This window comes from Bombina bombina, chromosome 3, assembly GCF_027579735.1.
Source record: "Bombina bombina isolate aBomBom1 chromosome 3, aBomBom1.pri, whole genome shotgun sequence".
NCBI classification, from domain to species: Eukaryota; Metazoa; Chordata; class Amphibia; order Anura; family Bombinatoridae; genus Bombina; species Bombina bombina.
Window position 1 is genome coordinate 956,223,104 of NC_069501.1, and position 24,748 is coordinate 956,247,851.

The window sequence follows — 24,748 nt, forward strand, 5'->3', positions numbered from 1 at the left end:
TCATTTACAACGCCAACTTCTAACACATCTATTAAAGACACATATAGAAAAATCATATACAGAAAAAGTTTTTTCAGCAGTTGAGGCCGGGTTTGAACTCACAACCTTTGTGTTAAGAGGCATTAGACTTAAGCACTATGCCACAGCAACCCCATAGCTATTATGGTACATTTAACCCCTTAACGACCAACGACGTATGGGGTACGTCCTGCAAAAAAATGCAGTTAATGACCAAGGACGTACCCCGTACGTCGTTGGTCTTTGAAAGCAGTGGAAGCGATCTTGATCACTTCCAACTGCTTTCATGTTATAGCAGTGATGCCTCGATATTGAGGCATCCTGCTATAACATTTTTAAGCCGTCCGACGAAGAGAGAGCCACCCTGTGGCCCTCTCTGCATCGGCCATCAATGCGCGGGTGGGAACCCTACACTATGAAACACTGTAAGGTGGGAGAGAGGGGGTTGAGGGGGGGCAAATGTTTTACAAATGTTAAGGATCTGGGAGGGTGGGAGGTTGGGGGTTGAGGGGGGGCAGCTACACTACAGAAAATAATATTTTTAAAATAACATAATAATAAAATGTTCTTAAAAACATATTTGATTTCAAACTGGGTACTGGCAGACAGCTGCCAGTACCCAATATGGCGCATAATAAGGCCGAGAGGGGGGTTAGAGAGCTGTTTGGGGGGGGATCAGGGAAGTTGGGGGCTAAGGGGGGATCCTACAGAGCAGAATTATCTTTTTTTTTTTTAAATCCCCAAAAAACTCTTATTTTAGTACTGTCAGACTTACTGCCAGTACTTAAGATGGCGGGGACAATTGTGGGGTGGGGGAGGGAAGAGAGCTGTTTGGGAGGGATCAGGGGGTGTGATGTGTCATGTGGGAGGTTGATACCTACACTAAAGCTAAAATTAACCCTGCAAGCTCCCTACAAGCTCCCTAATTAACCCCTTCAATGCTGGGCATTATACACGTGTGGTGCGCAACGGCATTTAGCTGCCTTCTAATTACCAAAAAGCAAAGCCAAAGCCATATATATCTGCTATTTCTGAACAAAGGGGATCCCAGAGAAGCTTTTACAACCATTTATGCCATAATTGCACAAGCTGTTTGTAAATAATTTCAGTGAGAAACCTAAAATTGTGAAAAATGTAACGCTTTATTTTTATTTGTTAGCATTTGGCGGTGAAATGGTGGCATGAAATATACCAAAATGGGCCTAGATCAATACTTTGGGTTGTCTACTACATTATACTAAAGCTAAAATTAACCCTAAAAGCTCCCTACAAGCTTCCTAATTAACCCCTTCAATGCTGGGCATAATACATGTGTGGTGCGCAGTGGCATTTTGCGGCCTTCTAAATACCAAAAAGCAATGCCAAAGCCATATATGTCTGCAATTTCTGAACAAAGGGGATCCCAGAGAATCATTTACAACCATTTGTGCCATAATTGCACAAGTTGTTTGTAAATAATTTCAGTGAGAAACCTAAAGTTTGTGAAACAATTTGTGAAAAAGTGAACAAATTTTTTTATTTGATCGCATTTGGTAGTGAAATGGTGGCATGAAATATACCAAAATGGGCCTAGATCAATACTTTGGGATGTCTTCTAAAAAAAAATATATGCATGTCAAGGGATATTCAGGGATTCCTGAAAGATATCAGTGTCCCAATGTAACTAGCGCTAATTTAAAAAAAAAGTGGTTTGGAAATAGCAAAGTGCTACTTGTATTTATTTCCCTATAACTTGCAAAAAAAGCAAAGCACATGTAAACATTGGGTATTTCTAAACTCAGGACAAAATTTAGAAACTATTTAGCATGGGTGTTTTTTGGTGGTTGTAGATGTGTAACAGATTTTGGGGGTCAAAGTTAGAAAAAGTGTGTTTTTTTTCCATTTTTTCCTCATATTTTATAATTTTTTTTATAGTAAATTATAAGATATGATGAAAATAATGGTATGTTTAGAAAGTCCATTTAATGGCGAGAAAAACAGTATATAATATGTGTGGGTACAGTAAATAAGTAAGAGGAAAATTACAGCTAAACACAAACACCGCAGAAATGTAAAAATAGCCTTGGTCCCAAACGGACAGAAAATGGAAAAGTGCTGTGGTCCTTAAGGGGTTAATATAGCTATATAGCCTTTATTTAGCATTAGTTTCCTTATAATAGCTAGATATCTAGACAGTTACTTTTATGCAGTCTCGTTTGTTTATATATGTATACTATTATTGACTCAATTTTAGCTTTAAACTTCCCATATATAGAACTAACGAAAGTTGGGGTTCATAGGCCAAATATTGCTAGATTATACTACTCTTAAATTTAACTATTTATTACTCCAGCAATTAATGATGTCATGTTCTGAGTTAAATCCCTCTGGGACTAATGTCTTAAATACAAAAATCCAATATGCCTCTTGTTTTTTAAGAGTATTCAGCCTGTCACCACCTCTGTGTGACTTTTGAATGTGTTCAATGGCTGACCAACTGAAGGTACTTAAATCCTGATCATGTTCCTCTATAAAGTGGGATGCAAGAGCAGAGCATGATATATCATTTTCTATATATGAGATGTGCTCTCGAATACGAGTTCTTACATCCCTTGTTGTCATTCCTATGTACTGTTTTTTATGCTCTGTGCATTCAACTAAATAGATAACATGATCAGTAGAACATTTTATACAGCCCTTGATATCATATTCTGATCCAGTAGTATATGACTTACAAGTCTTGGTTACTTTGATATACCCACATGCTCTGCATCTTTTACTTCCACATTTGTACACTCCATTTGTATGCAGCCAGGAACTTCCTGCACCCCTTTCCTTATTTTTAAGTTCACTGGGAGATAGTATATTAGCCAACGACTTACTTTTTTTATATACAAATCTGCAGCCTTAATCAATTATTGGTTTTAGGGTACTATCTCCATAGATTATAGGCAGATATTTATTTATAATGTCACAGACATCCTTGTACTGATCTGAGAACTGGGTAATAAAGAGAGGTCTGCTATCTTTCTTATCTGTTTTCTCTTTTATTTTCAAGAGATCTTTCCTGTCCATTTTACTCACTTTTTCTCCAATGCTCATTACTTGTTGTCGATTATAACCTCTAGCTACCATTCTTTCTGTTAGTTCTGACCTTGCTCTAACGAAATCTCTATCTTGGGAGCAATTCCTTCTGGTTCGCATCATTTGACCCTTTATTATCCCCTTGATGACATATTTTGGGTGATTGCTTTTGGCGTGCAATAAAGCATTGCCCGCAATCGGTTTTCTATATAGGTCTGTAATGACTCTCCCATTTTGTCTATCAGCAATCAAAACAAGGTCTAAGTAGCTAATTCTTTCTTTACTCCAGTCAGAGGTAAATCTCATACCAAATCTATTATTGTTAAGATAGTTTAAAAACATATCCTTGCCTATTTCGTCACCATCCCATACAATCAACAGGTCATCTATAAATCTCTTATAGAGAAATATAGAGCCTTTAAATGGGTTAGCATCATTGGTAATGAGACTTCTCTCTAACCATCCCATAAAGAGGTTTGCATATGAGGGCGCAAACCGCGCCCCCATAGCAGTCCCCTGTTTTTGCAAATAGAATTCCCCCTCAAACATAAAATAGTTATGTCTAAGGAGGAACTCTATAACCTCCAGGATGTAGCTCTTAAAGTAAGGATCGTAGCTTGTTTCAAGATCTAAAAAATATTCAATGGCTTTTAAGCCTAATTCATGTTGAATCATAGAATACAGTGATACTACATCTATTGAAAGCCAGCTGAAGGCATCTCTCCACTCAAAATCATCAAAAATATTCAACACATTTGTTGTGTCCTTAAGATGGCTGTCAAGATTGTGTACCATAGATTGTAATATATCATCTATCCAGTTGGATAAGGGTTCTAATATAGATTCCAACCCTGATATAATCGGTCTACCCTTAATATCTTTAACACCTTTATGGGTTTTAGGGAGATGATAGAAAATTGGTATACGTGGATTTTCTACATACAAAGAGTCAAAAGTTTTTCTGTCTAGATACCCATTCTCCAAACCGTCATCTAATAAGGATAGTAATTTTTCTTGAATTCTCAAAGTTGGATCAGAACTTAATCTTGTATATACCTCATTTTCTCTTAATTGTCTGTAAGACTCATTTACATACCAGTCCCTATCACATACCACAATACTATTTCCTTTATCTGATCGTTTTATCACTATATTTTCATTTTCTTCAAGGCTCTTTAGAGCTTTTTTTTCATTGTAAGTCAAATTGGATCTTTTATGTTTAACTTTTACAGTTTCTTTTAAAACTGTAAGATCTTCTAACACCCTTTTGTGAAAAGCTCTAACTGTGGGCCTCTTGTTCTGGTGGGATAAAAGTTAGATTTTTGTCTTTTAACAGGCTTTTTAGTCTGTTTCCTTTCGAGCTGTTCAGATGTATCTGCTTCAAGATCCACCACTTCAGTTTTAAAATGCTTTTTAATAGTTAGTTGTCTAATGAAGCGATTTACATCAAGAACAGTTTGAAAAAGATTAAAATCACCACTAGGACAGAAGCCCAAGCCATAATTTAATACTTTTATTTAATTTTTGTTTAATGCATAAGAAGACAGGTTTAAAACAGCTCCTTGTAAACTTATTTCTCCTTCTGAACTAGCTGTCTCAGCTGGTATCTGTTTCTTGCTTTTTTGTCGCCTTTCTCTATTGTACCTCCCCCTTTGTTTATATCTCCCTCCTTTTGAAAATCCTGTTTCTCTGGTTCAACTTTTTTGATATTTGATTGCTTTGGTCTAGTTCCTATTTCAATCCCTTGAGCATTCAGTTTTTTTGTGGCATCTATGTGTGTATCCTCTCTACTTTCTGTCTCAGATTGTGTGTAACCTTCTGAGGTCTCAAAATCAGTTTCTATAGTAATTTCACTATTTTCATTTTGTTCGTTTTCACTAAATGTGACCCTTTTATTTTTATTCTTATTTGCCCTTTTACCTTGCCTGTATCCTCTCATATTTTTAACCTGAGATTCAGTACTCTGCAATTGACTACTTTGGCCTTTGTCACCTGACTTGTTTTGCCATCTGTTTCCCTTTCTAGTGTGTTTCTGCCAGAGATATACTCTATTATTGGCATAATCCTTACTATCTCGCAAAAACTTGGAATGCTTAATATTAATCACTAATTTCCTTGCTTCTTCCACTGCCTCTTGGAGCATGGTATCATATGTTACATATTCAGACACTTCTTTAAACTTATTCATTTCAATTTGTATCTTAATTATTTCTTCTTTAAGATTAGCAATTTGTTCAGTCTTATATTTAATAAGAAGTCCCATAAGCCTTATTGCATATTCAGTAAGTATGCTGTTCCATTCTGCAATGAAATCTTGGCTATACACTTCAAACTCTGGAAATTTTCTCAACCTGAGACCTCTTGGTACCATCCCTCTCTTTATATACTTGTCAAATAACCAATTATCTAGACGTAGTGTCTGTTCTTTATTCTTTAACATTTCCATAGTATGAAACAGATCAGTTAATTTCACATTTTCAGTATCATCCTTAAATAAGTGCTCCAAATCAATATTGTCAATATCCCATTCATCTGTCGTTTTTAGTGAGTAAAATTCAGTGTGTGACTCCATTTCTTTTATTTTATATTTCTCTTAAATGAATTAAAAACTTTTCTTTAGTTGTAATCACTCTTTATTATCAGTGTATTATCAGTGTATGAAAGCTTAAAAGAGGCAGCTTCAGACTATATTAACTTTAATATATAAAGTAACTTTCTAGATATCTAGCTATTATAAGGAAACTAATGCTAAATAAAGGCTATATAGCTATATTAAATGTCCCATAATATCTATGGGGTTGCTGTGGCATAGTGCTTAAGTCTAATGCCACTTAACCCAAAGGTTGTGAGTTCAAACCCGGCCTCAACTGCTGAAAAAACTTTTTCTGTATATGATTTTTCTATATGTGTCTTTAATAGATGTGTTAGAAGTTGGCGTTGTAAATGACTAAAAATGAGTACATTCTTTAAAGTTGAATTTGCAATTCAACACTAGCTGTGTCTTTCTATAAAATGCTACATAAAGACACTTATAGGATTAAGATTAACCTATGTAAGTTAATAGAATTTTTTTCCAAGCTGTCAAGCCGATTGAGGCTAAATCCTATTGTATACATTTGATTGGAGTAAATGTTTGAGGGCGTATACCTGTACACAGGTAAAAAGGCTACAGGTGTAGAGGTTCAGGTATGGTCTATGATTAAGGCGGTCAGGATCCGCCGAAACATGTAAGACTGAAACCGGACCTCACATCAGCTCCTATGGTTTTAAGTGTGTGTCTCTGAAGTTTTTTGCAACAATTGTTTGTGAAAGAAAATTGCTACAATAAATTCACAGTGTTTTGGAAGTATTGGATGGATCCGCCTCTTCTTTTCTACTTCATGAATTATGCATATTTCACATTCTAATGTTCTTCACATAGAAGAATATATTCTAATTTTCCTTCAATAAATAACAAAAAGTGTTTCAGGACCAGGGTGCAGTATTAAAAGTATATATAAAGAGGGGGGCGGAGCCAACTGCCAAGCTGCATGGACGCATCCTGCAAGAGCTCTGGATCTTAATCCTATTATAGGGGGACTATTGGTAATTATATATATGCCCTAAACCCCCTAACAAAGACCCTTCCATGCCCATTCTATAAACTGTGGCATAATTTAGAATCTGCAACTGGAGGGAGGAATTAAACCTTAGGCTGTACGTTCCGGAGCTGCCACGAGGACATTGACTTTAGTTGCAGTCTCTATAACGTTTAATATCAGTCTGGCAGCTTGCATATTTATACGTCCCTACTTTATAAAGTGTCTACGTTTGTAAAAATGACACTGGGACCCGCTGCAGACCTGCATGACATGTTGCAGTATCTACTAGAGAACTTAACGAGGCGGATGGAAGAAAACTTTAAGGATCTTTCTGCACTCCTGAAACCAGCTCTGCCTGATCCAACGGACCTACATCTACCACTCGATGAGATCCTGCATGGGCCATCTATCACCCCACCCATCATAGGAGCTGCCCGCAGACCCAGTAACCTGATTATTTCTCAAAAGTATGAGGCGGGACCCACGGCACCTGCAGGACCTCGAGGATCCCTAAGCCGGCAGCCTCAGTTCAAACGGAACATAGTCACTCCTCGTGCTGAGGCAATTCTCCTGCTCCCAGCTAAGCAGCCCAATCCTCCACCTTTGGTCTCTAAATATGACCCGGCCAGAAGATTTATCACTCCGCTCAAGATGGAGGTGTTTGCTGAGATGCACTCTTTGCCGAAAATAACCGCCGCAGATAAGGCGCCTCTGATACTTGCTCATACACAACCTTCTCTCATCTGGCATCTATGCAGCTATGGTCACGATTGCGCTACTCACCCAAGTCTGAGGCAGGGAACCCGAAGGCTGATCTATATGATACTCACCGGATGGCTGAGGAGCACCTTTGATCCGGGAGGTTAATTTTTTTTTAGTTGTTATTTCTGCTTCACCACAGGCTGACTGCCGAAGATACTAATACGGTGGTCTGTGAACTCTTATGTAACCTGGCAGAACTTTTACAGGGACAACGTTTAGAGTTATTGTTAAGTCCCATAGTTTGACATAATAATTTTTTTTTTCTTGCTCATTATTATCTATTTTCCTTGATCTATAAGCCCACAAGCCCACAATCCAATTTTCTGTTTAGCAATTTAGCAGTCCGATACTGGCCCTCTAAAACTTAAGCATCATTTATTCTAGCTTAATAAAAGTAGACCTTATGGATTCAAATTGATATCATTAACAAAGTGCTGTAGGTGTGTTGGAAGATTGTCATGAATCCACGTGCCACCAATATAGATACTTTATGTAACCTATTTCTAGTTAGGTGAGATTATTTTATTATTTTACAATAGTGTTGTGCCTAGCTCTAATTCTTGTCTTCACTTTTGTATGCAGGACTTCAGTTATGTAAATTCTGGTACAGTGTTCTTTATATGTTCCTAATGCTGGTCTTGAGGCCGTTGTTTTATGTGTCTAATTTTACTTAAGTCCTCATATGCCTTGTACTAAGATTAATCCTGGTATATGAAGCACTCTCTCCAGATCATAGTGAGACGAATGAAAGCTCACCGCTCTATTCCCTTAATTACACATTCCAACAGCCAACCTAATGTTTACATTTTAGACACTGCATAATATAGGTTAACGTATTGGGGCACGATTGGTATCTATTATATTTATATTAATTTTACTTGGGGCTGAGTCCTACTCTATTTAGACCATATGATGCCTGCACCTCCCTCAGCCGGCGAGGGAGATGGGGGATTTTGGATTACACCCCTTATTAAGATCTTACAGTTCAGTTGTATGTGACATGGGGCCTTAATACCTAATATACTTATAGTTTCTTACTCCTATATCATTGCTCATCAATACTTTAATTCTCCTATCTTGCTATATCTCTATAACGATACCTGAATTGAAATGTTAGCACCTCTGCTTTTTATGGGGCTCCAATACTTACATATTCTAATGTTCACACCAGTACCTTTGTTTAGATATGTATTGGCATGTTATACCTAGATTGGTTTCTAACCTACATTAGCAACTTGGGCTCAGGCATTTATTTCTCCTTATTGTTTCTTTTATGATATCCTGTTTTATATTTTGTATGAGTATAACAGCTCCATAGAGTTATGAGAGCAACAATTACTACAACCTACCTTAATCACTATTATATATCTTATGTCTAAGTTAGGGTTACATAGTTCCTCAGGACATTATTTTATCAGTACATATAGAGAAATCTCCATATCAGTAGTATTATCTTATATTTATACCTGTTATAATTGATTTTAGGATCTAGAAGATAAATCTGCCCTTGACATATAAGGGATATTCAGTTTAGGCCTTGAGATTAACCTCATTATGCCCCCATATCGATATTTCTAGATCCCCTATACTTTATCTCAATATTTTTAAGAGTTTAACTAGCATTTAAAACTAATGACCACTTAATGTCCCGATATTAGCAACTATAAGCTTGACATGCCGTCTGGCTCTGCCCTCCACCCTCCCCCCCTATTATATTTCGAACGGCTCTGGTCCGCTGCATCCCGCCCCCCCATAAAACTATAAAGCTAACTCCCCCCTGGCCCTAATTATACCTAAGTGGAAACTCTAATTTGCTTTTTATACGGCTCAGAGAGGACCATTTTTGTCTTTCTTTTTTGTTCACTACCTTTATTATAAAACTGAAGTCTCACTGTAGATTGCCCAAATATTATAATAATGTTTGAGCTATATGGATGCATTATGCCCTTCCTACAGGGTTTTGTCTGTAACACTTATCTAAACAATACTGTATTTGCACTTTTCTGTAATTGTTTTGGGGCATACCCCTTGGTTGTATTTGTTTATGACTTCAATAAAAAAATTATAAAAAAAAAAAAAAAAAAAAAGTATATATAAAAAGAAAAGATTGCACTCTCTGGATTTACCCAATCACACTTTAATACTATTAAAGTGTGATTGGTTAAATCCAGAGTGCAATCTTTTTTGTTATTTATATATACTTTTAATACTGCACCGTGGTCCTAAAACATTTTTTGGTGTAGGTGCATAAAAATGTACGTGTATTCAAAAATAGAGACCGCACACTCAGGACTTGAAGAAAGAATTCTTTGTGACGTTTCGGGGTCTCCCCCTTTATCAAACATAACAGTTTAGAAATGCTTACATACCTTCTTATATACCCTTCACCATCCCACTTGTGCAGCTCTGCCAAGCAGGACCTCCATCCGCATCGCCTCCCCCCAACTGCACATGCACGGTGGTGCACCAAGGAAGCCCAATTCAGCCAACTGTCAAAATTCAAAACAAAAAATACTTTGTTAAGGTACCGTAACATGCTTACGGATTTTTTGAGTTGGGCTTCCGTGGCGCACCACCGTGCATGCACAGTTGCGGGGAGGTGACACCGATGGAGGTCCTGCTTGACAGAGCTGCACAAGTGGGATGGTGACGGGTATATAAGAAGGTATGTAAGCATTTATAAACTGTTTATGTTTGATAAAGGGGGAGACCCACGAAACATCACAAAGATTAAAACAGTAATTGTTTCTTCAAGTCCTTTGTGTGCGGTCTCTATTCTCTATTTTGGAATACATACATACATATATATATATATATATATATATATATATTGGTAAAATAAATATCTATACCTATATATATGTAAATCACAACTGGCATATATATGATTATATATAGGAAGGACAAAGAGTGGATTAACAGTAACTCAGCACTCAAAGTAGTTAATCTAGGTAACATATGTTACATGAACAAAGATGGGGAGAGTGCCTCAAAAGGGGGAAGGTCAAAATAAAACGTAACTTTTACTATACACTATTAAAAATAATAACCAATGTGTGTAAATCGTGGTGTATTTAAAACTTAGATTAATCTAAGTTTGAGAAACTATCCATTAATCTAAGTTTTAAATACACCACGACTTACACACATTGGTTATTATTTTTAATAGTGTATAGTAAAAGTTACGTTTTATTTTGACCTTCCCCCTTTTGAGGCACTCTCCCCATCTTTGTTCATGTAACATATGTTACCTAGATTAACTACTTTGAGTGCTGAGTTACTGTTAATCCACTCTTTGTCCTTCTTGTATCTCACAACAGTCAGCACCCCCCCCCCTGTTCATATATTAGTGATATAATTTGACATACACTGAAGTCTATGATGGTATACTCACATATATTAAGTTATTTATAATTGATATGTACAATCATTGAAAGGGGTAACTAGTAGTTTAACAATAGATTTTTCACCCCACCAACATTGATCCATGATTATATATAGGTATAGATATTTACATATATAGGAATAGCTATTTAAAAATACTTAGAACACACTCCCCTATGTGAAGAACATTGGAATGTAAAATATTAACAGTAAATACATAGTTAAAACCATTAGTAGATATTTATATTAAATAAAAATGCTTTTTCATTCATGTTTTCAAGTATTTGACTAAAAAGGGCTCCAATGCACACACACACACACACACACACACACACATATAGGTGTGTGTGTACATATGTATGTAAATTCATCTGTACACACATAAATACACACATACATACACATATATATATACATACATACATACATATACACACATGCATACATACACACATATATTTAGAAGTATATCTATGCATATACAGGTTAAAGTCCTTTGCAGCCCTTTTTTGTCAAACACCTTATACAATATATATTTGAGCCCTTATAATGTTTTCTTTCTAATGGTAATTAGATTCCATGAAATCCTATTCATACAAATGGGAATTACATCACCTGCCCACCAGGAAAAGGCAAAGACACCCCAACCAGAGCATTCAACTATACTTCCTACTTTCCCTTCCCTCTCAGTAGTTCTTTATCTAGGAGGTAGGCAGAGATGGAGGTGCTCTTCAGGTTTTATTATGACAACTCTCAATGGATAGTTTCTCAAAAAGAGGGTTAAGGGAGTTGCTGCTAGCCTTTTTGTAAATCTCTAAGTAGTGTTGAGTATATCAGCAAGCTTAGGGTGTCACAGAGAAGTTCTCTAACCTCACTCAATATACCAATAATGTTTGTTCCCTCATCTGGTCCTCACCTGTTAGTTACAGGGGACTCACAGGTTTTCATATGGGGCTGGCTGCTGGAGCAGAGGTAAGTTATTTAGTGATCTCCCTTTCCCTGTACACAGGCTAGTTGCCTATTTGATAATGGGAGAGTGTGTGTGCTTAAAATATGCACCCTACCAACCACTAGTTCCTTTTCTCTTATGGCCAGTACTTTTTCATAGGAACCAGTGCATGTATTTACACATAAACATTTGTTTAGAGGACTCTGGTCTGATTATCGTTACTGCAATACTTGTGCTCGGGTGTGTTATCAGAGTACCAGAACACTTTTGTCAAATGGGAAGAGTTTATTCCGGTCAGTGACAGCACTATAAGCCATGGTGCTGATTTTATTAGCTGTCCTGCGGCGGTGCATAGGTTAACAATTTTTCCCACCATAGGATAGTTTTGGCGAGCGGTCCTCCTCTCCCTTCATCTGTGGCTGTCTGAGCCAGGGTCATGGCACATTACCAGCGAGTGCTCTATCGTACAGCCACATCTCAGGAGAGGGTAAGACAGACCGGAGCATTCCAGGGGTTTATTAATTGAGTGTCAGGTTATCCGGGGGTCCGGTATCAAACCTTTATCTGTTTTTCCCCATAATTATTTACACATTATATTGCTCAAGGTTTTCCTTCTTATTTATCTCTGAGTGGGATGTTGATATTGGTGGGCCTTGTAGGTGAGGGGCGACATCGAGCAATCAGGAACTGCTGATGGGGCACCTGAAGGGGATATCTCTGAAGTCTTTATTGATAATAATACATGTCTCCTTTTCAAATTAAATATAGTGTGTCCACCAGCTCAGCAGCACTTGTCTGATGTCTGTTCTCCAGTCTCACTCTGCGGGACCTAGTTCTCAAACTACTTTAATGTGCTCGGCCCAGGTTCCTCAATCAAAGTTTACACAATCTAGCAGTCAGCCTTCTTTGTAGTATGCTCCCCTGCACAACACTCTCAGTCTCCCTTGGTGTGTCCTGGCGATCAAAATACTGGATCAAATAATACTGTCCCAATACCCAAGGGTAACTTTTCTGCTTTTCCCCCCATACTTCACATCTTAACTACAGTCTACTGTGTGCTGTGCCCTGGGTGCAATACCATCTTCTGGCAAGCGCAAGAGAAAGGTTAAGCATTGCTCTTCTGACTCCAGGGATCCTGCTGGGCTCTCCAGTGACAGACAAATACAGGACTCAGATCACTGACTAGTTTGGAGGGCAAACTATATTTGTCATATTCCTCTAAGGATGCTGACAAGGAAGATGGAACACCTTAGGTAATTACTTAAGGAGGTTCTGAGAACTTTAGGAGTAATGAAGTCAAAACCGCCCGAGGAAAAACCAGCACAGAAATTAGACATTATTTTCAAACCCAAACCGCAGACTGATGTCTTCCTGGTTCCTTTTCTGATAGCTGGTATAATTTCCAAGGAATCTGAGTAGCCTGGGTTTCCTTCTCTCCTTCCTTTTAGAAATTGTTTCCTGTTCCTAGCTCTCACCTAGAGTTATAGAACACTGTTCCAAAGGTTGATGGAGCCATCTCTACTCTAGCTAAGAGAACCACCATCCCACAAGAGGATAGTACTTCTTTCAATGACCCAATGGATAGAAAATGTGAATGTTATCTCATGAAAAATTTCCTACAAGGGGGTCTTCTTTTTTGACTGGCAGTAAGTATTGCTGCTGTGGCAGGTGTTGCAGCTTTTTGGTGTGATTTGGTAGCTGAAATAGTCACAGTTGAATCTCCCCTGGAGGAGATTTTAGATTGCTTCAAGCCGCTCAAAACAGCTAATTCTTTAATTTGTTATGCCATTATTCAAATTGTCTGCATGAATGCTAAAAATGTAGGATTGGCAGTTCTAGCCAGAAGGGCTCTTTGGCTAAAATCCTGGTCAGCCCATATGATCTTAAAATCTAGATTACTTTCCTTAGCCTTTAAAGGAAATACCTTATTTGGACCAGGATTAGATTCCATTATTTTGACTGTCACTGGAGGAAAGGCAGCTTTCCTTCCTCAGGATAAGAAGTCCAGACCGAAAGGCAGGTCAGTGGGATGTTTTGATCCCTTTCTTTAGAATAAGCCACAGAGGAACTCTTCCTCAAACAAATCTGAACCTTCCAGGGGCACTTGAAAACCAAATCCAGTATGGAACAAGAACAAACAATCCAAAAAGTCGATCCCAGACTCCAAGTCTGCAGGAAGGGGCATCCCACGAGCTGGAGTTATCTCCGGTAGGGAGCAGATTAAGCCTGTTTCAGAAGTTTGGGCCCAGTATAGCCAGGACCCTTGGCTACAGGAGATAGTTTCCCACTGTTACAAGACAGGATTCCGGTCTCAACCTTTAAGAGGCAGGTTTATGTTGACCTGAGTTTCAAAAAGGCCAGAAAAAAGACTGGCTTTTCTTCAATGTGCTTTAGACCTTCAGACCACGAGGGCGATAGTTCCAGTTACTTCAGGAGAAAGGGGTTCTTTTCAAATCTCTTTTCCGATGCACACAAAAATAATAATAACTAGTATTTATATAGCGCCTTTCTCCCATTGGGACTCAAAGCGCTTTCTCAGTGCTCACTCTCGGAATTAACCAAATCGGCAGCTGAATAGTAATAGTTGTTATTATTACCCAATTTAATGGTACTCATTTTATCGACCTCGGAAGGATGAAGGGCTGAGTCGGCCCTGCTGGGATTTGAACCTGTGACCTTAGGTCTTTTAAACAGGCTTTTTGTAGTCAGGGCATTTACCAACTGGGCTACTACAATTAGTAATCCACTCATAATCTAGCTGTCAGGGTATAAGAATATCATCAAATAATATACACATGTATACTTATAAATAATAATATGTCTGTGTAAACCAAATAATTCATTTTTGTTTATGGGACCCCAAAGGGACACTGTATGTAAACCAGCCCCCTCTCTCACTCATCAAATAAATTACTTGCATAACTCTTCGAGAGGATGTTTGGCTGTATAAACAAAACCCCTTTGTTCCCATTTCATCAAAATAAATTGCTTTCAAAAGTTATCTTGGAGGAAGAGCAGAGTTTTATAGCTTGAGATAGGATAGGACCATTGAGTCACTTCAAAACATCCCTTATCCCATACAGTGAATAGAGACGTAAATGTCTAAAACTTTTAATTTAAGACCTGATGAGATGTTTACAATTTCAAGGAAGTGGAAATTAGCATGCTGGAGCCTCAAAAATACATGCCCATATATGGGGTTCCTCTCAAGGTGAGGAGCCGATCAGTCTGGAGAAGGTTTGAAAACACAAACATTCTCAGGGACTGTAATCTTAACAACCATGTGTAAATTATCTCCTATGTGCAGAAAACAGACAAATTAGCATTTAAAATCCCTGTATGGCATAAATAAGAATAAATAAATAAATCTTGCAAAATAAATAATATCTTCATGTAGTCAAGGTAATCAAATTAATATATATATATATATATATATATATATATATTCAGACAACATATATATGAATATAGAAATTTGAGAGATTGTCTAATTTTCTGATATTACATGAAGATTTGCTAAGCTTGATAGGTGACTATTTTAATCGGTCTAAAATGTTTAACTGTGTCAGAATAATAACCTCTGTATCTCTTTATTTTTCAGACATATAATAACAAGATGTCCTATGAATAGGGACCATAGACAATATTCAGGCATTCAAGATTTATTAGAAATATGAAATATATTATATTCATGTTGGGATGCAGTGCAGTACTGAATATGAAATAGGCTGTATTTGTATATAAATGCCAGGATACTGGTGACATCTTAAATGGATTTAAAGCTAATAGCAGTATAAATTCCTTTGATATAATATAATGTTAAAAACATAATGTATTTGGTATCAGGGAAATCAATTAATTTAATGCAATAAATTAGAGTATGTTTAAAATGATCATTATATGGGAGGTATTTGAAATGTAGCAAAGATGAATGTTAAGAATGAATCTGTTTTGTTTGTCATGCTGCCCCCGATGGCCAGAATTCAGCATAACAGTCAAAAGACTTAACTGTTAAAAGATTTGTTTCCATAGTAACCATGCCAAGCCTAGGGCCAATCCGATAAGACTTCCCAGGTGACCAATGGGATGATCAGTTTCCGTAGGGCCACCCACATGGTTTCATAAATGATTGAAAACATATATAAGTAAGGCAAGAGAGGGGGAAAAAAGACAGGCTGCTGACCTTGAGTGATAACTGCTGCTGGGCGATTGAAATACAATCATTCTAAGCAAGCTGACTGCCTTTTCTCATTGATTGCAAAAAAAATACTTATCTGTCTTCTGAGATGAAACAAGGAGTTTTTGGTAACTGAACTATGGATTTTGGTCATTTTGGGTAAAGTATAACGTATAAAAAAAAGGGTTGCAATTACAGATATTTTAAAACAAAATATATGCATAGTCACTGCAGTTAAATTACAGCTGATAGATTAAAGAGAGCAGTTTGTATTTTAACTAGTATTTAATAGCCTGTGTATTGTTAAACAAATCCTTGATGCTAAGTAATTTAACCTGGCAAACATATAGATACATATATCTTAGAATTTGTCTTAACTGTAGGTAATTAAGAATTTATTTCCGCTTAGCCATAGGAGTTGGTTGTTTGCACAGATAATATATACAATTTCTGATGTTTTAATAAGAGTGTATATTGTCCTATTGTTTAACTTAGCACTGTTGATTGTACCAGTCTTAACGTTAGTAGCTAATATCTTAGTCTTATTGTGATACTTTAAATGCAATTCTGGTTTGGGAGGCTATTGTGAATAAGGCAACTTTTATGAGATTTGTATAGCATATTTTAATAGTTTTAGTGTATAGTATTGATTCATATTCTTGTTCCTACAAATATATTTCGATGTGTTTATAGATATTAACTAATAAAAAGAATTCAGGGATTTATATTAATTTTATGGTTTCTAGTATATGCATATTTTATTGGGGTTCAGTTTAAAGGATAATTATTAAATATATTGTGTTATAACCCTGCCATATACTGACATATTATTAGGAGGCACTTTGCATGAGATATTATTAATATTTATCATATTGATATAATATATTTGTAGTAAATAGAAATTATTATAAAAAAGAGATTTTTTTTTCATATTTCGAAATTAATTTTTTAAAAATTTAAATATTGAATTTCATATTTCAAGATTAATATTAATATCTTGAAATATTATTAAAGATTAATTTTTGAAAAATTCATAAAAATATTAATTTTTTATATTTCAAAATTAATCAAAAATATAAATTTTTCCTATTTCAAAATTCATAAAAATATTAATTTTTCATATTTCAAAATTAATAAAAATATAAATTTTTCATTTTTTTTTTAAATATTATTTTTTTTTCTCTCTTTTAATTAGTAAAAATTGTATTAGCGTTTTAATTTAACTAAATATTAAGCCAATATAATAATGTCTGTTACTAGGAGTGACTCATTTAATTCTGTACATAACGTTGAAAATTGTGCCCTAACAATACCCCTTACTCGAGGTCAGGTCCTTAAGAGGGACATTATAGGCCACATTAAAGAGAGGTTTATTATTGCGGGTGAGTTCAATGAGTACATGAATATGCTTGAAATTAAGGCTAAAATTCTTGCCATTGATGATGATAGGTGGAATGAAAAAAGTGAATTATTCCAAGAATTATTAATGATTAATCAATGCAAGGTTCTCAAAAAGCGAGACAAACTAATACAAAAATCTTGGCCCCTTGTGATATGCATTATTGACGAAATGTTGCTATATCTCATAGAGAAAGAATTGCAAATACAGGAGCTAGAAAGTAGTATTTGCTCCTCACACAGATGCGAAGAGAATTTAAAAATAGCCGAAAATAAAATTGATGAGTTTGCCCAAGACATAACCACCTTAGATAAGCATAACTTAGATTTACTAGCAAAGATACAAGAGTTAAATAAACAGCTCGTGCAAAGCCAGAGAGAATTAATTGATTTAAAAAGGTCATATCGCCATAAGGAAAACCCCTCTATTAACAGTGAGAATAATGCAGATAATTCTAACTCCCTTAGAGAATGCATCAGGGACGAAATTCAGAAATATATGGAAGAGTGTAGACAAATGACCCCTGTTGGGTCAGAAATAGATTTCCTAAATAGACAGTCACCTCATGATGTAAATTTTGGGAGCTGCCGTAACTCAGCTGATGAGGGGGAGGGAAACTCTAATAGAGAGTCAGGGGGCGGATCTAACCACCCAAATAGCCCACGTAATACTAATGTACGTAGGGGGTCTCCCCATGGTGAAAATAGAGAACGCTCCAACCCCAAAAATAAGGCTCCCAGAGAATCCCAAAATAAGTCTAATAAGGTATATGACTCCCATAAAATAATTACTTTTAAAGGATGCAGTACCTAGATTCTCCAACAAGGGAACAGACTCTGTAATTGATCACTTAGAGGCCTTTAAAAATGCATTAGCTATAATGAATGTTACAAGTGAGCAGTTAAAAAATAAATTTCTGCCCTGGGTATTTGAAGGTAAACATCACAAATTCTTTGCTTCACTAAAGGATATGAATATTCATTCCTGGAGTGAAACAAAACGACAGTGCAGAAAAGAATTCGGGCACCATTGCACTAAAACTGCAGCAAAAATAGCTGTATATGGTTTAAAATGTAGTGCAAATCAGAGCCCCATAGAGTTCCTTTCCGTACTGAAAAATGCGTACAGTATGGCTGAAGATAATCCCATATTTGAATGCTCAGAATTTGTGAATTTATTTTTTGAAGCACTACCCGCACCCATCAAAATCAATTTAGCTAGAGATTTTGATGAGAACTGCTCATTGGAATGGCTGATCAAAGAGAGTACAAAGTTATACTCTATTCAGCAGTCCGGTGAACAGGGGGTTAAAAAGGAATCAAAACCCAAAATTGTGGCAGAGACTAGGGTGTCACCTAGCCCCCTCAATTTGGAGTCTAAAAGAAAACCTATGCGGAGGTGGCCAGAGGAAACAGGCCATCTCCACAGAGCTTTAATATACAAATATTTTAAAACAAAATATATGCATAGTCACTGCAGTTAAATTACAGCTGATAGATTAAAGAGAGCAGTTTGTATTTTAACTAGTATTTAATAGCCTGTGTATTGTTACACAAATCCTTGATGCTAAGTAATTTAACCTGGCAAACATATAGATACATATATCTTAGAATTTGTCTTAACTGTAGGTAATTAAGAATTTATTTCCGCTTAGACATAGGAGTTGGTTGTTTGCACAGATAATATATACAATTTCTGATGTTTTAATAAGAGTGTATATTGTCCTATTGTTTAACTAGCACTGTTGATTGTACCAGTCTTAACATTAGTAGCTAATATCTTAGTTTAATTGTGATACTTTAAATGCAATTCTGATTTGGGAGGCTATTGTGAATAAGGCAACTTTTATGAGATTTGTATAGCATATTTTAATAGTTTTAGTGTATAGTATTGATTCATATTCTTGTTCCTACAAATATATTTCAATGTGTTTATATATATTAACTAATAAAAAGAATTCAGGAATTTATATTCATTTTATGGTTTCTAGTATATGCATATTTTATTGGGGTTCAGTTTAAAGGATAATTATTAAATATATTGTGTTATAACCCTGCCATATACTGACATAGCCCTTAATAGCTCTGAGTTTGGCTTAGTGAGGGAAATGTCAGTAGCATGTAAATGTGAAACGGTTAGGCAGTAAGGATGAATAGAGAAAATGGGAGAGGTGCAGATTTGATATTAGCATGTCTTTCCTTTAGGGTCAGCTGTACACTGCTTTCCCTCTCCTTTCTGACTAAGCTGATAAATTCTGCTGCTTCCTCATGAAAGCTTCAAGAAATTATCGCATTTTACATTGCATGTAGTACATGTACACATTGTTATACCTGCTTGACTTATTTGGGATTTGTAATTCCCACTAGTAGACCTCCCCAACTGCTAGATACAATAAATTACATACAGGTAGATTACGAGTTTTGCATTACGGATTTTAACGCTGACAAAAATGTAAATTTCAACGTAATGGCAGTAACGCACTATTACGAGTTGTGTCGGTATTGCTACACTGCAAGCATTTTAGCCTGTAACACAACGTCCATTCCGCACTCAAAAAAATGATGTTTTTTGTGTGGGATTTTCATAGCGCCGTTATTACAGGTTGTGCAAAAATGCTTGCGTTACAGCCTATACCGACACAATCCATACCGCCATCTGAGAGCAGTTGTTATGAGTTTTGTGTAACAAAAATGTTTCACAAAACTCATAACTAAAATGTAACAAAGTGCACTAACACCCATAAACTACCTATTAACCCCTAAAACGCCGCCCTCCTGCATTGCAAACAATATATTAAACTTATTAACCCTTAATCCGCTGCCCACCCACATTGCGACTATTAAATAAAATTATTAACCCCTAATCTGCCGTCGCCCGACATCGCCACCACTATAATAAAGCTATTAACCCCTAATCCGCCGCTCCCCGACATCGCCGCCACTATAATAAAGTTATGAACACCTAAACCTCTGGCCTCCCACTCCATAGCTTGAATCTATAGCCAGTGTGTGAATTGCACACCAAACAAGAAAGCAATGAGAGATGACCTGATTGCTTTAAACTGACCGCCCGCTCTCTGGTATTGGCGTGTCAGTCCCCAATCCAGGTATACAAAGAAATACAGTATCAAGGGAGCTTCACTCACCCACTCTTGCAATGGAACTTGAAAGTCCTCTGGTCCGGATTTAGGATAGATGTGACTTAAACGAGTGGCCGGTAAACAACATGCCACACTTCCTCCTCATATTCTCTTTCCTACTTGATCCAATCACATGACTGTGGCATCACCAATCCAAACAGCAAAGCAGAATCAGATGCTGACATCACTTAGTTACCCAGCTTCCAGAAACTCGGCTGTAAAATAGGAGCAAGCTAGCAGGCACAACTAAGGCTTAAAAGTGGAGCGGATCCCTGAAGTCCACTTAGGAGTACAAAGCAAAAAGAAGTCCAAAAAGCCTTAATGTTAGAAAATTATAAAAACAAACTTTATTGAAATATAAAGTTAAAAGCACACAGGAGATAGTAAAAAAATCCATTGACTGACCAAAAAGAACATCTGACCTGTTTCAGTGTTAGAACACTATACTCATAGACTTCAATTCTCTACATCTGTGGCAGACCTATAAACTGTCTACCACACTCTGATAGGTTAAAACAGAAAAGGGGGGTCGGCCAAGGATTAACCCTTAATTCCTTAGTTTACAAATGTACACAGTATAACATGATAGGATTAGTTAACCTAAGATATTAATCACATATACCCCAAATACAGACATATGTAGATATACTATAATCACTTAAATTTACAGCAAAACTAAATAAATATATAATCAATAAATAGTACTTATCCACTATCATATGCACATAGGCTCATCATACCAGTGCTCATCATACCAGTGGATTAAGCGAAATTGTACGAACAATGAGTTTTCTGGAGATCCACAACAAAAATGTGGATACATTTAAATGGAGGACAATTGAGCAAGTACAGAGACCACTTAGAGGTGGGGATAAGTTCTCCATACTTTGCAGACAGGAAACCTATTGGATTTTCAAACTGAATAGTTTGATTCCAATAGGTTTCAAATTCTGAATTCGACATTATAATTTTTTGGCAGAGGTGATTTCTCTACAATATTTGCTAGAATCTGTATCAGGCAAGTGTCCTGCTTTTTTGCATCTGTTTTATTTTACTCTATTCTATGTTATTTGATGTTGTCATACATCCCCTTTCAGGCTTTTTGTATGTTCTCTCTCTCTTTTTATGTTTGTTCTTTATTTGGCAATTCTGTGTGTATGAGCTCTATAGCATGGGCCCTCGTATTTGGGGTCTCTATTTTCTATTACTCCCTATATTGGTAGAGATTAATTTTTTGGTAACATTATACCCTCTAAGTGAGCCAATGTGTGATAAGCCTATGTGCATATGATAGTGGATAAGTACCATTTATTGATTATATATTTATTTAATTGATAAATTGATTTAATCCTTGGCCGACCCCCCCCCCCCTTTTCTGTTTTAACCTATCAGAGTGTGGTAGACAGTTTATAGGTCTGCCACAGGTGTAGAGAATTTAAGTCTATGAGTACGGTGTTCTAACACCGAAACCGGTCAGATGTTCTTTTGGGAGAGGTGCAGATTTGATATTAGCATGTCTTTCCTTTAGGGTCAGCTGTACACTGCTTTCCCTCTCCTTTCTGACTAAGCTGATAAATTCTGCTGCTTCCTCATGAAAGCTTCAAGAAATTATCGCATTTTACATTGCATGTAGTACATGTACACATTGTTATACCTGCTTGACTTATTTGGGATTTGTAATTCCCACTAGTAGACCTCCCCAACTGCTAGATACAATAAATTACATACAGGTAGATTACGAGTTTTGCATTACGGATTTTAACGCTGACAAAAATGTAAATTTCAACGTAATGGCAGTAACGCACTATTACGAGTTGTGTCGGTATTGCTACACTGCAAGCATTTTAGCCTGTAACACAACGTCCATTCCGCACTCAAAAAAATTATGTTTTTTGTGTGGGATTTTCATAGCGCCGTTATTACAGGTTGTGCAAAAATGCTTGCGTTACAGCCTATACCGACACAATCCATACCGCCATCTGAGAGCAGTTGTTATGAGTTTTGTGGTCGGTCAATGGATTCTTTTTACTATCTCTTGTGTGCTTTTAACTTTATATTTCAATAAAGTTTGATTTTTTTATACTTTTCTAACATTAAGGCTTTTTGGACTTCTTTTTGCTCTGTACTAAATTAAACTATTAACCCCTAAACCTAACACCCCCCCTAACTTTAATTTAAAATTACCATATAACTATATTTAAATAGATAAAAACTTACCTGTAAAATAAAAATAAACCTAACATTAAACTATAAATTAACCTAACCTTACTATTCTAATAAAATTTAAAAAACTGCTAATTAAAAAATCTAAATTACAAATTTAAAAAAACCTAACACTACGAGAAAAATAAAAAAATTGAAAATTACAAAAAATAATAAACACTAAATTACGAAAAATAAAAAACATTAAGCTTACAAAAAATAAAAGAAATTAAAAAATAAAAACAAATTACACCTTATCTAATAGCCCTATAAAAATAAAAGAGCCCCCCAAAATAAAAACACCACCTAACCTACAATAAACTACCAATAGCCCTTAAAAGGGCCTTTTGTAGGGCATTGCCCTAAGTTAAACAGCTCTTTTACCTGTAAAAAAAATACAAAGTCCCCCCAACAGTAACACCCACCACCCAACCAACTCCCCAAAATAAAAAAAACTAATTCTAAAAAAAATCTAAGCTACCCATTGCCCCTAAAGGAGCATTTGTATGGGCATTGCCAATAAAAGGGCATTCAGCTCTTTTTCAAATTGCCCAAACCCTAATCTGAAAAAAATACACCCCAAAAAATAAAAAAAATACCTAACACTAACCCCAGAATATCTACTCACGGTTCCTGAAGTCCGGACATCCATCTCCATCCAGGCAGCGAGAAGTCTTCACCCAGGCGGCGACATCTTCAGCCATCGCGGTGGCGTCTTCTATCTTCATCCCAGCGGAGCGTCGAAGACATCCAGTGCGGAGCGTCCTCATCATACGGTCCACGCCGTACACTGAAGCTTCAATGCAAGGTAGCCGTTCTCAAAATGGCTTACCTTGCATTCCTATTGGCTGATTTGATTCTTCAAATTCAAATCAGCCAATAGGATGAGAGCTTCTGAAATCTTATTGGCTGATTTGAACAGCCAATAGGATTTCAGTAGCTCTCATCCTATTGCCTGATTTGAATTTGAAGAATCAAATCAGCCAATAGGAATGCAAGGTACACCATTTTGAAAACGGCTATCTTGCATTGAAGCTTTAGTGTACGGCAGGGACCATATGAAGAGGACGCTCCACGCTGGTTGTCTTTGAAGCTCTGCTCCACCGGGATGAAGATAGAAGACGCCCCAGCGATGGATGAAGATGTCGCCGCCTGGATGGAGATGGATGTCCGGACTTCAGGAACCGTGAGTAGATTTTCTGGGGTTAGGGTTAGGTATTTTTTTTTATTTTTTGGGGTGTTTTTTTCAGATTAGGGTTGCAGTTTGAAAAAGAGCTAAATGCCATTTTAAGGTCAATGAAAAAGAGCTGAATGCCCTTTTTAAGGGCAATGCCCATACAAACGCCCCTTTAGGGCCAATGGGTAGCTTAAGTTTTTTAGAGTTAGTTTTTTTTATTTTGGGGGGTTGGTTGGGTGGTGGGTTTTACTGTTGGGGGGGACTTTGTATTTTTTTCAGGTAAAAGAGCTGTTTGACTTAGGGCAAGGCCCTACAAAAGGCTCTTTTAAGGGCTAATGGTAGTTTATTGTAGGCTAGGGGTTTTTTTTATTTTGGGGTGGCTTTTTTATCTATATTTATAGATTAAGTGTAATTGTTTTAATTTTTGATAATTTCATTTATTATTTTTTGTAAGCTTAGTGTTTTTTATGTTTAGTAATTTATAGTTTATTATTTTTTGCAATTTTAGATTTTTTTAATTTTTCTGGAAGTTTTAGGTTTTTTAAAATTTGTAATTTAGGTTTTTAATTGGTAGTATTTTTTTATTTTATTAGAATAGTAAGGTTAGGTTAATTTATAGTTTAATGTAAGGTTTATTTTTATTTCACAGGTTTTTATTTATTTAAATATAGTTATATTGTAATTTTAATGTAAAGTTAGAGGGGTGTTAGGTTTAGGGGTTAATAGTTTAAATTAGTGTTTTGCGATGTGGGGGGCAGGCGGTACAGGGGTTAAGTTTATTTAGTTGCGGAGATGTGGGGGCCGGCAGTTTAGGGGTTAATAGGTTTATTCAGTTGCGGAGATGTGGGAGGCTGGAGGTTTAGGGGTTAATAGGTTTATTTAGAGGTGGTGATGTCG